At 38.9% G+C, this 13,776-nt stretch overlaps 1 long non-coding RNA gene across 1 annotated transcript in view; it reads right to left on the minus strand.

The window, feature by feature from the left end:
• Window positions 1-13,776, minus strand: part of LOC114037096 — an 813,500-nt gene that overhangs the window by 667,588 nt on the left and 132,136 nt on the right. The gene's annotated exons all lie outside the window — the stretch shown is intronic.

The raw sequence follows: 13,776 nt of genomic DNA on the forward strand, positions 1-13,776 counted from the left end.
CTGGCATGGGCAGTGAGAGAGACTTAAAACACATGAAGAAAAGACCTGACTGTACATGCCAGGATCATGTTCTTCTTCTACTCCCCAGTAGCTGGGCCAGCTATTTGGACTGGCACAAGCTGCTCCTACCCAAGGTGACCAGAAACCAACATTTGTAAGTCTTAAGTCCAAGGCTGAAGAATGGCCCTACTATTCAGAAGCTCAGGCATCAAGTCAGAATTCTACTGGTGAGAAAGAAGTGTTCACCAGTCTAGGCAGAAATTTCCTGGTTACAGAAGAACTATTTATTTGATTAAAATGCAGCTAGGTGGTACAGTGAATAGAGTTCCAGATCTGTAGCCAGAAAGACTTGAGTTCAAATCCAGCCTCAGACATTACTAGCTGAGTGATCCTGGGCAAGTCACTTGACCTCTATTTGCCTCAGTCTAAAACAGAGATAATGATAGTACCTATCTCCAAAGGTTGTTGTGAGGATCAAAAGAGATACTATTTTTAAAGCACTTAGCACAGTGCCTGGCTCATAGTAGGTGCTAATTAAATGTGTGTTTCCTTCCTTCTGAAACCAAATAATCTGATTTCCATGCTGAAATGAAACTTATCACTACTATTTCAAGATGAGAAATCACCAAGAGATGTAATTTTTTTCACTATGTAAAACATTTAGAAATATAGAATCTTAGAGTTAAAAGGTAATAGAGGTCATTTAATCAAAAGAAGTATAATGAAGTATATAGAAAACTGGACTTGAAGTTAGCCGGTCAGTTAACATGCATTCATTTAGCATTTAGCATGTGCCAGACACTGTGATAAACATTGAGAATACACAGAAAGGCCAAAATATGTTCCCTGGCCTCAAGGAGCTCGCATTCTAATGAGGGAGACAGCATGCCAACAACCCCATAATGCAAGATATGTGTGTGTGTGTGTGTGTGTGTGTGTGTATGTGTTCAGTCTAACTAGGAGGAAGTCTCAAAAGGAAGGCACTAGGAATGGGGGGAGGGGGGAGAGTGGGGTGGGAGAGACCAGGAAAAGCCCCATGAAGAAAGTGGGATTTGAGCTGAGGCCTGAAGAAAGCCAGGGAAGCCTGAAGGAGGAAGTAAGGTGGGAGATCTTTCTAGGCATGAAGGAAGCCAGAGGAAGACCCAGTTTCCAAACCAGTTTGTGATTATCACTGTGTGACCTTGGATAATTCATTTAGTTGTTCAGAGCTTCATTTGCCCCAACTGTAAAATTAAAATAATAACATCTCCTACTACACAGGGTTATATTATGAAGGTTAAATAAGATAATGCCGTATAAACTTTAAAGTACTATATGTCAATTTTCATTATTGTTATTTTTAACCCCTACTAAATAATGACTTTTTTCTACAATACTCCCCAGCAAGTGGCCATCCATCCCCTGCTTGAAAACTTCTAGTAGTGTGGGATTCTCCTCCACCACCACCATGACTACCTCCCAAAGCGGCCCATTCCATTTTTGGACATCTCTAATTTTGACTCAGCTTTACCTTTATAAGAAAAAAATCCTCAGATCAGTAAAGCTAGCCCTCAAAAATATGCCTGTGTGTACAGCAGTATCATTAAAAATGTATATAGAGCAGAAACAGTTTATAGAGGCAACCCAGAAACTCTGTTAAATATGATAGTAGATGTGAGGTATTAATATTTTGAAAAATGGCATGAAAAGTGAAATAGAATCCACCTGTTATCTGAAAAGCCCCACCTGCCAACCTTTCCATTCTTTTGTACTAGAAGATTCCCTCGCTTGAAGCTTCTCAAATGAATAAATAATTGAACCTCATTTCCAGAGGAGATCCCTGTCAAAAAACCAAGCATCTGCAAGATTGGCTGAGATCCACATGGGTTCCAAAGTCCTTTTTCTGCTTCTTCTCATCTATTCCTCCCTAAAAATTAGACCCTCAACTCAGAAACAAGTTTTAATAATTGATTGAGTGAAACTCCAGGGCCTCATTTCAAAAGCAATGGTGGGCTCCTAGCATTGCTGCAAGGAGGAGTTTGGACAAGGGGAGATTTAGGTGAGAGTGAGACTGAGCAGAGCCTGGAAGATGAAGTCAAGAAGCGAGAAAGGGATGCCTGGCTTATCAGCTTCACTGAGAAGAAGCTTCTCCATCTTCGTTGAAATGCAGCAGCTGCTGAGCTGAGCATCACAGACCATACTGGATCCCCACTTAGGACAGCTGACCTGTATCTGGCATGGAAAACATCACTGCTTTAGGCTCAGCTCAGCACTATTTAATCTTATCCCACTTCTTTCTTTCTGATACCACAAAAGGAAGAACTATGAATACCCTAAATTTATTAAGCCCACTTCTTAAACCTGTCAAGAATACTAGAAAGCTCCCTGTAGAGATGTATGCAACACGGAAAGAGTCCAATACACAAGGATATCAGCTGTGCTTAAAACTGAGGACCGTTCTGAAAACTACAGCACCCAGGTGGTTTCCTTTCCTTGCATTGCCAAAGGTGGGCTTGATTTCTGGAGAAACAAGAAATCAAACCAAATTCAAGTAGTCCCCTTGTGTTCCTGGAACAATTTTTTAAATAGGAATGACTGGAAACATTGCATTTTAGCAAGCAGGTAAATTAAGTATCTGCCTAGTATAAAGCTTTCTAAATCAAATCAATCATCAAGAATTTATTACCTAAGCACTATGTGATGTGCTAGAGATACAAAAAATGAAACCTTTTCTCTCAGAGAGCTTACGTTCTGCCAGAGGAGAAAGTAGATGTAAATCAATCAAGTAAGGCAAGAGAGAAATTAAAATCATGTGAAAATAATTATACTTGATCGTATCATATTGTAGTTGTCCTAGCATTGTCTTTGCTTGGAGGTCTTAATAAAAATGACTGTTGTTGTTCAGTCATTTTTCAGTCATGTTCCACTCTTGGCAACCCCACTTGGGGTTTTCTTGGCAAAGATACTGGAATGGTTTGCCATTTCCTTGTCCAGCTTATTTTAAAGATGAGGAAACTGAGGCAAACAGGGTGAAGTGACTTGCCCAGGGTCACACAGCTATTAAGTGTCTGAGTCAACAAATGACTCAGGGTAAGAAATAATATGAGAAGAATAATGTGGGAATTTGTTTCGTTTGACTATACATACTATAAATGGATTTTGTTTTTCTTGCTTTCTCAGTGGATGAGGGAGAGGGAGGAGGAACATATGAACTCAGAACTGAAAATAATATTGAATCTGAAAAAGAAATAATATGACAATAAGGGTACTTGTAGAATTACACAATGTTAAAGCTGGAAGGGACTTTTGAAATCATCTGAGTTATTTAATTTGATGTATAAAATTGGGGGATCACGCAAGACCATGTCCAAGCTCACTTCCAGCTCTAACTCCATGATCTCATCCACATATTTCACATCACAGATAAGTCAGGAATGGCCAAAAGACGCAATTTTGCCTAATGTCACACCAGTCAAGTCACAGAGGTGAGACTAGGGGATCCAGGGAATCCCAACTTCCAGGCCAATACTCTCATTCTACCAGACTATTTTGCTTCTCTAGAGTTGAAGAAGGATAAAATAATGGTCTCTCTAGTGAAAATAATGTTTAAGAGCAGAGGAGAATCAGAGGAACAACTTCTAGAATTTGAACTTGTAGAGACCAGAGCTCTCTCCAATGGAAAAAGTGCAGGATTTGAAGTAAAAAAAAAAAAAATAGATTCAAGTACTACCTGCCACATACTAACTATGGGACCAGACACCTATGGACAAGACACTTTACTTTTCTGGGCCTCAGTTGCCTCATCTGTAAAAGGAGATGGTTTGGGCCAGATGATTTCTGTGGTCCTCTTTCAACTCTAAATCTCTGAGTACTCTGAGATTGCCTTTAAGCCCCACCCCCTCAGGCAGGGGTATTGGGTATGACAAAGGAAAGAAAAATTGGGTATGGGGCCAGACTGAAGGTCTGGGTTTGAACACCAGCTCAGATGTGTGACCTTATGGAATTCACTTACTCCTCTGGCCCTCCATGCCTCACCTATAAAATCAAGGACTGGATGAATTTTCAAGTCTTGGAATGTGGAGTTAAAAGAGACCTGGAATCAAACCTCACTTCTGAAACTTGTCAACTATATAACCATGAGCACGTGGTTGTGCCTTCCTGAGTCTCAGTTTCCTCATCTGTAAAATGGAGATAATTAAATCTAGTAGGGGCAGCTAGGTGGTGCAGTGTATAGAGCAACGGGCCCTGAAGTCAGGAGGACCTGAGTTCAAATCTGGCCTCAGACCAAACACTTGACACCTACTAGCTGTGTGACCCTGGGCAAGTCACTTAACCCCAATTACCTAAAAATAAAACAAACAAACAATAAATCTAGTAGTACCGACTTCACATTATTGTTGTGGAAATCAAATGAAAACAATTGTGTACAGTGCTTTGTAAAACGTGAGGCACTCTACAAATGTCACTTGCTATTTTTTATAAGAGAATTTGGATGCTTTTTCCATAACACCTGTTCCTCCCAGATTTTCCAGAACCATCTTGATTTCAAGAAAAATAAACTATTTTTTTTTAGACAATTGGGGTTAAGTGGCTGGCCCAGAGTCACACAGCTAGTAAGTGTCAAGGGTTTGGTTTGAGGCCAGATTTGAACTCAGGTCCTCCTGACTTCAGGGCCCGTTGCTCTATATACTGTACCACCTAGCTGCCCCAAGAAAATAAACTCTTAACGAGGCTTTTGCAGAGAGGTGGTGTAGGACAGCAGAAAAAGCAATGGATTTGGAGTCGGGGGAGATGGGTTCATTTCTCAGCTCTGCCACTTACTGTGTGACCTTGAGCAAGTCACTTAAACTCTTTGAGAATCACTTTCCTTATCTGTAAAGTGGGGGAAGATGGAACTTAAAGAACTATCTCTTCCAGTTCTAAATCTATGATCCCAATATCCTTTTTTAAAATTTGTTTATTTTATTTTTAATTAATGGAAGTGCTTGTTTTATTTCAAAATCCTTTTTCAAAATATGTGGGCATTCCTCAGAGATATCGCTGGTTCAGTTCCAGACCACTACAATAAAGCAAATATCATAATAAAGCAAGTCACATGAATTTTTTGGTCCCAGTGCATATAAAAGTTATGTTTACACTATACTATAATCTATTAAGTGTACAAGAATATTATGCCTAAAAAATGTACATATCTTAATTTTAAAATACTTTATTGCTAAAAAAAAAGGGGGGGGGGCTAACCATCATCTGAACCTCCAGTGAGTAGTAATCTTTTGGCTGGTGGAAGGTCTTACCTCAATATTAATGGCTGCTGACTGATAAAGGTGGGGGTTGCTGAAGGTTGGGGTGGCTGTGGTAATTTCTTAAAATAAAGCAACAATACAGTTTGCCATATCCACTGACTCTTCCTTTCACTTGAACACTTAGAGGCCATCGTAGGGTTATTAATTGGCCTAATTTCAATATCGTTGTGTCTTAGAGAATAGGGAGTCCCAACAAGGAGGAGAGAGAGAAGAGGGAATGGTTGGTTGGAGGAGCAGTAATAACACACAAAATATTTATCAATTAAGTTTGCCATCTTATATGGGCATGATTCCTGGTGCCCCAAAACAATCATAATAGTAACAAAAAAAAATCACTTATCACAGATCACCATAACAGATATAATAATAATGAAAAAGTTGAAATATTGTGAGAATTACCAAAAAGTGACACAGAGACATGATACAAAGACATGTTGGAAAAAATGGTGCCAAAAGACTTGATGGATGCAGGGTTGCCACAAACCTTCAATTTGTTTTTTAAAAACGCATTATGTGCAAAGCACAATAAAGTGAAGTACAATAAAATGAGGTATTCCTGTATGCCTCAACTTTTGAGTGGAGAAAATATGGCCACCATAGTCTCTCCTATCTACTTAAATTAGACTTAGCTTCTATGTGCATGTATTATGACCTTCTCTAAGCACACTATAGTTCTAAGAGTATTAAGTCCAGGTGGCTATTAACATGGACAAGAGGCATGTTTTCAAAAGCTCCTGTTTAAGAGAATTGTCCTACATGCTCCAGAGGAAGCCCAAGTAAAAGGCAATAAGATCTGGGAATTTGTTGGAAAGTAATAAATATCATTCAGCCATCTACAATATCTCTCCCCTTCTCTCACCACTCCCCCTCATCTCAGACCCTGTCTAACCATCTGATAATATGATGTATGAGAAAACGGAGGTGTTTGTTTTTTATTCAAAACAAATTTTAAAGATCCTTAAATAATAAAACAATAATTACCCTTTAACATCAAGAGAAAGAAAGGAAAAGAATGAACATACACCGATCCACTTTCCCCATCTTGATCAGACAAAATTCCTTCTCACCACACTCTTCTCTGTTAATCAGTTTTAAGACCAAAACTATTAAATTCTAAATCAGACTATTATAAAAAGTATATCTATGAGGTAGCTAAGTGGTGCAGTAGACAGAGCTCTGGACTTAGTGTCAAGATATCAAGAAGACCTGAGTTTGAACCCTATCTCAGCCACTTACTAGCTTCATGACCCTGGGCAAATAACTTTATTGCACCATGCCTTAGTTTCCTCATCTGTAAAATGGAGATAATAATAGCACCTATTTCACAGGGTTGTTATGAGTATCACATGAGTTAATAAATGTTAATCAATTTGTAAACTTTAAAGCACATATGTATATGTGCATATATATATTAATGTATATATGTATTTATATATAATTTAACTACATACACACATATGTTTATCATTAACAATTAGTAGTAGTATTAAAAGGTTTAAAGTATCACCAAAAATGCACATTTTAGGGGCAGCTAGGTGGCACGGTGGATAGAGCACTGGCCCTGAAGCAGGAGGACCTGAGTTCAAATCCGGCCTCAAACCAAACACTTGACACATACTAGCTGTGGGACGTTGGGCAAGTCACTTAACCCCGATTACCTCGCTTAAAAAAAATGCACATTTTATATCCTTGGTCTTTTCAAGGGTGGGAAAATGAAGTGGCAAACATGTAATTTTAACAATTCAACTCAACAAATATCTATTTTTTTAATTTGCATTAATGCCCTTTGTTGTTACATCTTAACTCATTTGTGAATAGATATATTCCTTCTCCCTTGCTCAGAAAATAATCTCTTCTAACAACAATGTTAAAAGAAAGGAGGGAAAAAGCAGTTCAGAAAATGAACTAACATGCTGACCCTATCTGACAATAAGGCAATACTATACAACCATAATTCCCCACCTCTGCAATGAAGGGAATAGAGTTATATGAGTATTTCTTTGTTATGTGACAAGCACCGGGTCCTTGACCTATTACTATCACCCTTCTCATTTTAAAAAAAAATGTATTCCTTAATTCTGAGGCCAAAAAGAAGTGTGTTTGTTATTTAGGAACTTGCCAACAAATATCAAATTGAAAAGGTTTCAAGATATTGCCTAAACTTAATAAATTCCATAAAATAAAAGAGTCTGAAGACTCCCTAGCAGGAGACAAAGAACGTTTTAAAGAAATAGGCCATAAAGTTGATTGAACAATTCATCCCAAAGAGATCTGTACTGAAGAGAAACTCTGGGGCTTACATGCTGAGAGGGCTTTACAGAATTTATTAAAATTCTTATTCACTCAATTCTTTAGCCTGAATCTCTCTCTTTTTTTCAACTCCTACTAGCCTGAGAAGCCTGTGTAAGTTCTTCTTGTTGAAATTAGCCAACAAAAAATGAGGCTCCCAGCAAAAGACAGTTTGGTCACAGCATTGAAAACATCCATGCATGAACACACGAGCACCACCATCACTATTTTGTACCACTGCGGTTACTGTATTCAAAGTGGGCTTGGCCACGGTGACAAAGCACAGATGTTACTCACTCTAAAATCATTAACTCAGCTTTGAGATTTCCTTATGACATGAAGTTCTATGGAGGCAGTGTGGTACAAGGTAAGGAATAATGGACAGATATGGAATCAGAAGAGGGGTACCAGCCAAAACTTGAGTAAATCACTTCCCTCTCTGGCCCTCACTCTGCTCCTTTGTAAAATGAAGTGACTGGACTAGATCATCTCTAAGGTGACTTTCAGCTCTAAATTTAAGATCCTGCAAATTCTGACACCCAAAATAATGTGATTTACCATAGGATTACTGACTATTAGGATGGAGAGGGATGCAAAGGGAAATCTGCTCAGAAACACACAATGAAAAACTTCCCCTTTGCCTTAGTTCTGCTTCCCAGTTCTGTGGGACCCAATTGTGTGGGTTCCATGATCCAGCCAGAGGGTCACTACGGGAGTTAAACAATATTTGTTCATTTTAAAGTACAAGAAAATCTACTGATCTCAATCACAAAAACTCCTTGAGGGAAGCCCATTTGATTCTCTTTCCTCATTTATTCTGACTGTCATATGCTGATACCACTATTATATTTCAGCAAGAAAAAAAGATGACAGAAATTGGCTTCCCTCTCTGTTTCCAGGTAAGGGTTAAAAAATGAGTACTGAGGGCCCAAAGCTCCCACCCTTGCCTTCAGAATACATGTTCAGGCCTAACACCAAATGGTTTCAATTCCCTGTTCCTTATACTCCCTACTGTCTTTTAAAGATAACTTTGGGCAGATGAGCCTCTGCAGAAAAATTTCTAGAAATTTTCTGGTCATGGAGCCTCCCACCACATATACACCCCCTCCAGCCTCCCTTGAGATGTTTGGTATTACTTCTTCTGCTGAATACAACATTATTTTAAAAACCATCGTACCTAGTAAACCTATCTTCCTTCTCTCACTAACTTTAGAGGGAAGCCTAAATGATTACTTCTAGGTGGGGCTCTGAGTTCAGGGGTTCCAAAGTTGGCCCAGAGTTCATCTTGCACTCCTGAGGATTAAATGAACATAATTTTCCTTCAGGGCATCAAGTCAAGTTCAAAGAAAAGCAGATTTCTCTTATCAGGAAGTTGAGGTGTTTGGTGATTCTTTTTTCTTCTTCTTTTTTTGGACTTTTCAAGTGGCTTCGACTATATATCTATCCTTCAGTTTCCTTTTAATTTTTTTTTCTAGACTGCTCTGTCATTGTTAATGACATCAGGTTAAGGTTTCTTAACTCTTTCTCAGCTTATCTTTTTCTGGGAACACTGAAAAAGGTGTTAGATCTGGCGTCAGAGGACTTGCATTCAAAACCTGTTTAATACTTTTGAGACCTTGGACAAGTCATTTAATCTCTTTCGATTCAGTTTCCTCTTTTGTAAAATGAGGGGGTTGGACTGTATGACCTTTAAGGACCCTTCCAATTCTGTGATTCTACCCTCCATCCCTGCAACTGATTGGCTGATTTTTCTCCAAACCTCCATCTTAAGGAAGATGCCCAGGTCAACAAGGTTTTCATTCCTATCCAAACTGCACTCATCACACTAGCATTTTTCTACCATGCTGCCTGAAATCTTCAGTGCTACTTTGCCTCATTTTAACTTTCTTTTGGGTGCTATCTTCCTCTGTTAGACTATAAGCTCCTTGAGGGTTGGGACTGTATTTTTCTCTTTATAATTTATATTCCTAGCACTTAGGACAGTGCCTATCACATAGTAAGTACTTAATAAATGTTTCTTAACTTAATGACTACTATCTCCTTTACAGAATTAGGAGAACGATAAAGAAAAATCTAATAAATACTTTGCCAGCCCACAACAATGATATGACCAGAACAAAGGCAGCATAGTCTAGGAGAAAGAACACTGACTTTGGAACTAGGAACCTGGGTATAAGACCTACTTCTGACACTTTTACTCACCACGTGACCATAGGCAAATTCTTTAGCCTCTCTGCTCTCCATTTCTTCAGCTAGACCACTTACCATACTCCCTTTTTTATAGGGTTCTTGTGTGGCGAGCACTTTGTAAACCTGAGCTGCTATGATGTCTTAGGCCAATGACTACTCTTCTCCCCTTCCCCCGCCTTTACTTTGTGTTTATTTTGTAGGTATAGTACTCATCTCTATACAAAGTTGCATCTCCCTAAAAAAATCGAAACTCATTGAGGGCAGGGACTGTTTTGGTCTTGTATCCCCAGAGCCCACCACAGTGCTTGATGCATAGTAGGCACTTAATTCATTCTTATTGATTGATCTGCCTCCCACGAGGTTACTAAATGACCACACAGCCTTGATCTACCCTTCCTACACCTACTATGTGCCAAGCACTGAGCATTTTACAATTACCTCAACCATTCCTTACAATAACCCTAGAAAATAGGTGCTATTATTATTCCTATTTCATAGCTGAGGAAACAGGGGCAGACAGAGGAAAAGTAACTAGCCCGGGGTCACACAGCTGGTAAGGGGCAATGGCAGGAATTGAACTCTGGTCTTCCTGACCCCAGGCCCAGAGCTCTATCCACTGTGCCACCCAACTGCCCTGAAGATAGGATAACCTTATCTATTGTCTCCATTACTGGTATACTTAAGATGAGGTATAACACAAAATTTATTTATTTATATACAAAATTTATTTATTACAAAAATAAGCTTGAAGTTTAGGAGGACCTGGGTTTACAACCCTTACCTTATTAGTTATGTGACCACAGAGGGACCATAATACATATAGTACCTACTTCACAGAGTCATTGTAAGGATCGAATGAGAGCATGCATTAAAGTGCTTTACAATCCTTAAAGTACTCAATAAAATTTCAATAATCAAGGGGCTTCTAGTCGACACAGTGGATAGAGCACCAGCCCTGGAGTTAGGAGAACCTGAATTCAAATCCTGTCTCAGCCACATAACACTCACTAGCTGTGTGACCCTAGGCAGGTCACTTAACCCCAATTGCCTCATTAAAAAAAAATTCAATAATCATCATCATATCTCTCAACTCAAGACACAAAAATAAAATTTCTTTTATAATTTTTCTACTAATATCATGACCCCAAGTCAGTGAAAAAAAAAAAGGAAATGGCACTCAGAATCCAGGAAACTGGATTTGAAGTCAAAGAACCTGGATTCAAATCCAATCTCTCACACTCCCTCCCTTTATGATAGTCACTTTTGGTAAGTCACTTAACCTCTGTGGGGATCAGTTTTCTCATCTGTAAAGTGGAGATATTGGACTAGATGACATCTAAAGCTCCTTCCAGCTTTTAATCTATGATCTTAAAATCATGTCTTTCCCCAAGGTGAGACAAACAGAACCCACATAGCCTTCAGTTCCATATGCATCACAAGGTTTTTGTTTTTTGGGTTTTTTTTTTTATTCAAAGGGAAGAAAGAAAAATTTCTGACCTATTAAAATGGGAACTCAGGGTCAGAGAAGCTGTACACCAGTGAATAATCTTCACATCAAGGCAGGCAGTGCCATCTAACCTGGGCCAGCTCACATACTAAACTGGGCACATCAAAAAATACAAGGGTGGTCAAAAGTCACCCAGCCTTCACAATGTACATGCTGAAACATCTTAATACACAATCCTGAAAGAATGATAATCAGTCATGTGATGAAGGGGCTGGGGTGGAGTACATGTTAATTTCTGTTGAACATTCTTGGTCTAGAGCCTCAAATGCAGATGCCAGCATAACAAACAATTCCGTGAACAGCTAATTACTCCTCTTTTCATTTGAGGTCTTCAAGGTTACCTTCAATGTGTAATTATTTAGGGACAGGAGGAACCCACTACTAATTTTAAAAGGCTCTGTTTTCCCCCTAGATGCATATACGTAACTCCTGCTAATGTTACAGGCACTAATTAACCTCCAGAAAGTCAACTGAAAGAAAGAGAAAAATGTGCCCCCTAAATCAAGACACCTCCTTCCAATAAACTGGAGGCACCACTCCACAGTGTTTATAGGCGCTTGGCATTGACATCCCAGAGAATCACATACTGTATGACTATTTGTTTCTTAGCCTTTTTTTTTCCACTTTGAATCCTTACATGCAATTCTGTATTATTTCCCATTATTTAATATAGGAAATCCTCCTTGCCCCACAATGTTTCCCCAAAGAGTGGAACCAATGCACTTGCCGTCAAAAATCATAATATTTTGCATGTTTATCTTTCCCAAGTACTTTCACACACATGGTAAAGAAGATGAACTAATAGAGTAAACAGATATCTTAATCCCTCTTTTTAAAATGGAAACAGTAAAGCCTAGGTTAAGTGACTTGCTCAAGGTCACACTGAGTCAATAAAATCTGCCCCTTAGCCTGATCTGCTTTTCCCAGCAGACTCACTAGGAACAGGTACCTTTTCTCCTGACCAGTAAGTTACTATCTAACAAGGCAACTTAAACCAACCAGGGGCTCTTTTTTATTTATTTATTTTTTTGGCCTATGTTTTCAATTCCATTCAGCACCCACAACATTGAAGGCCCAGGTATGAGAGGCACTGTGGCACAATGAAAGGGAAGAAGGAAACAAACATTTACGAAGCACATACTATATGCCAGACACTGTGCTAAGCACTTTACAAATAACCTTTAATCTTCACAAAAACCCTGAGCAGCAGGTGCTATTAATATCCCCATTTTACAGTTGAAAAATGTGAGGTAAACAGAGATTAAGTGGCTTACTCAGGGTCACACAGCTAGTATTGTCAGAGACAAAATTTGAACTCAGGTCTTCCTGATTCCAAGCCCAGCAAGTTATCCATCTTATTACCTGGCAACCTCAATTAATTCTGTCAATGGAAATAAAGCTACCTTAGAGTGAGGAAAATCAGGATTCAAGGTCTACCTGGAACACATAGTGACTATATAACCATGGGCAAACCACTCCAGTATCTTTGCCATGAAAACCCCAAATGAAGTCATAAAGTGTGGAAAAACCATTCTAGTCAACACTAACCTGTCTCTTCTCCTGTAATCCCCAAATACTAAGTCTATACCATTCCTTTTGGCACTTAACCTGTCACATAATACATGTTGCTATTCAGTTGTTTCTGACCCTTCGTGACCCAAATTTGAGTTTTGTTTTGTTTTTGCAAAGATACTGGAGTTGTTTTGCATTTCCTTCTCCAGCTCATTTTACAGATGAGGAAACTGAAGCAAACAAGGTTAAGTGACTAGCCTAGGGTCATATAGCTAGTAGGTATCTGAGGTCAGATTAGAACTCATGAAGATGTTTCTTAATTGTATGCCTTATCTCTTCAATAAAACTGCAGATGCCTTGCGGATAGGGGCAGCTTCTTATTCTTCTTTTCATAATTTATCTTTTTATGTGTGTGTTTTCAAAATACAAATAAAACAACATGAATCTGAAAATAGTTTACATAGATAATACTGTCCTGGGATCTCGGGGATCTGGATTCCATTCAATAAGCATTTATTAGATGCCTACTGTGTGCTGGGCACTGTGCAAAGTTCTGGGCATACAAAAAAAGACAAAAGACAGTCCCTACTCTCAAGGAGCTTACAATCTAATGGGTGTTCATCCCAGCTGTGCCCCTTGTTATACACAAGACCTTGTGCAAATCATTTCAACTCCATAATCCTAAGTGTCCTCATGTGTACCATGAAAGAGCTGAATCCAGATGACATCTAAGGTCACTTTCTATTCTGACATACTATGATTCTCTTCCCTTGCCCTCAGACAGACGTAGAAAGACTCATAAGGGTCATTTAGAGCTTTCTCATTAGCAATGATGTTGTTCTGTATATGTGGTCTTGTGGACAGAATGTTGGAGTCAAGAAGACCTGATTTAAAATCCTACCTCAGACACTTATTAGCTGTGTGACCCTAGACACGTCACTAAGCCCTCTCAGTCTCAGTTTCCTCATCTAAAAAATGGAGGTAATAATAGCACCT

This window comes from Vombatus ursinus, unplaced genomic scaffold (genome assembly GCF_900497805.2).
Source record: "Vombatus ursinus unplaced genomic scaffold, bare-nosed wombat genome assembly UNPS02010219.1, whole genome shotgun sequence".
Classification (NCBI taxonomy): Eukaryota; Metazoa; Chordata; class Mammalia; order Diprotodontia; family Vombatidae; genus Vombatus; species Vombatus ursinus.